This window comes from Galeopterus variegatus, unplaced genomic scaffold, assembly GCF_000696425.1.
Source record: "Galeopterus variegatus unplaced genomic scaffold, G_variegatus-3.0.2 Scaffold2465, whole genome shotgun sequence".
Classification (NCBI taxonomy): domain Eukaryota; kingdom Metazoa; phylum Chordata; class Mammalia; order Dermoptera; family Cynocephalidae; genus Galeopterus; species Galeopterus variegatus.
In genome coordinates this window covers 81405-83914 of record NW_007728576.1, presented here as the reverse complement: position 1 = coordinate 83914, position 2510 = coordinate 81405, and positions in this window count along the sequence as shown.

Here is a 2510-nt window from a genome sequence, read left to right as displayed (position 1 = left end):
ACAAATGACTAGAAGCCCTTCATGCCCTGGTGAGAATGGAGGTCCAGAGGGCGTAGAACCATAGATGCGTACTAGGGCAGGAGCAACTACAGGGGTCTTTCCTGGGTCCTGGACTTCAAAGGGAAGAGCTACAAAGAACTAGAAGCCTATCCCTCTGCCTATGCCACCTCATGAGACACCTTCCAACACGGCCCCCCCCTTCCCATGTGTCCTTAAGCGCTGCCAGCCCCACCGGGGCCCTCCCAAGCTGTGGGGTTGGGGGATTCCTCGAGGGCAGAAAACATGCCTGACTCATCCTGTGTGCCCAGACCCCTCCAGCAGCCTGACAAGGACCAGAGCCTGGGGTGGAGGGGGACTCCCAAAAGGACAAACAGCTCAGAAGGACACCTCTCCTGGTAAAACAGCCCTGGGCTGCGTGAAGCAGTCATCAGGAACACATCAGCTCATCACTGTCACCGCTCCACAGGACGCGTCTGAGCCTTTGGCCATGGCAGACAGCAGGTGAGTCCCTCTCCTCTCTGAGCTCCATCTCATCTAATTCAGACACAGCCCTGGGGCATCTGTGCTGCGATGACTGTCAAGTGTCAGACTTCAGGCGTGGGGCTGGGATCCCGAGCCAGCGCGGCCACACGCACAGTCACGTGTGCGGTGTACCCAGACAGCCTGTTTTATCTTTCGGACACTGGGAATCATACCCCGCCAGATTTTACCACCAGCATATTCAGGGCAACACCTGTGGCTGCTCCATGGCCTGAGTGGAGGACACTGTGGCTGCACTTTGTCCCAAAGGGGAGGGACAAACCTCTCGTTTGTACTTCTCACTTGTGGTGTCGCCTGGCATTCCAAAGCTCCCTGGAAGAAGCCTGAAATCCACTTTGGAACAAGGCTGTGTATAAATAAATAGACACACACACACGTACAAGGACACACATGCACACACACACGGACACACGTGTGTGCTGAGCATTTGCCCTGCACATCGTTATGCACACAACGCATTCAAGACATGAGGCCCACATCTCAGCTGAAGAAACCGAGGCTCAGAGAAGCAAAAGGATGTGGGATACCTGTCTGCTGGTTGGACCCCACCTTTTTCCAGAGAGAAAAGGAGGGACTGACCCAAAGGTGGCCCTCCGGCCAGCCTCAGGGCTCAGCTCAGCGTCTGTCCTTGGTGTGAGTAGGCCAGCCTCCCAACACCCGGCCCCGCCCCGGGCAGGACCCGGGACCACAGGCCACCTCTGGAAAGATGTCAGCTCACCCCCGAAAGGCTGGCTGAGCACCAGGGAGTGCGGGGGACGCTCAGTGTTTTCTGTGCTTGTGCCAGGAAGAAGTCAGAGCCCAGGCTGGGCCGAGTGTTGCGGGTGGGCAAAAAAAGTGTGGGCACTAGAGCTGTGGCAGGAACGGGACAGGCGAAAGATAGTATTAGGAGCAAGTGACCAGATGTGAGGCTAAACGGGACTAGCACAGGGGTGTCTTCCGTCCTCAAGTGCGGGTCTTACCAGCTCCAGAGCAGCAGGCAGGGGCAGCTGCAGAGCAGAGTCTCCTAGAACTTCCTAGAACCTTCTGGAGTTGTGGAGAGATAGCATAGAGCATTGGAAAATAGCCACCCAATCCCCTCTCAACACAGACGAGGCCCAAGGGAGGGACAGGACATGCCCAGGGTCCCACAGCAAGTAGCCAGGGCACTGGCTCCGAGGCCTTCTCCTCTCCTTGGCTGGGAGCCCCAGGCCTCCTCCAACCCCAAAATGCTGCCAAAACACCCTGCTTGATCCAGGCCCTGGGGCCCTGATAAGCTCTCCTGGCCCAGCTCCCAGGCTGCCCGACCATCCCAGAGCCCCGCCGTCTCTCTCATTCCCGCCTCAAACTCCAGAAGGGGCAGAGACCTCTGACCCTTCAGCCATGTCCCCCGCACAGAGCCCACGTGCTCAGCCTCGCTAGGCTCGAATCAGGAGAGGTGGAAGGAAGTTTGGGTAGAAGTCGTCAGTCTTTAAGCACTGAGAAGTGCAGACACATCCGTGGGAGAGCCCAGGTAGCCGCGGGAGGACCAGATTAGCCCAGGAAGGAAAGAGACTGCACCAGTGGCCGGCTGACAGGAGCACCCATGGTATGCCACACCTGAGGGGACTTCCCAGGACCTGTGGTCTGCTCACACTGCAGGTCCTCAACAGCCTCCCTTAGCCCCAGCTGCCAACACGTCCGACTTTGCTCACTGCTGCGGGGTGCAAAGGGGCAGAAGGAAATACCTTGAAATTTTCCCAAAAAAGGAGCTTTGAGTAAGTCCACACCGCACTCATGTACTCATTTCACACAGGTTTATTGGGCGCCCACCCACCCCACCCCACCCCCCGTGCTGGGTTTGGGTTAGTCACTGGAGAAATCCCAGGGGGCCCAGCATGGGAGGTGCCGGTCTGGAGCAGCAGACACAGGAACCGGTGGTGAGACACCCCCACCCCACCCCACCCGCCACTGAAGCTGCAGCAACCGAGGACAGCCGAGCCAGCGGCGGGGCC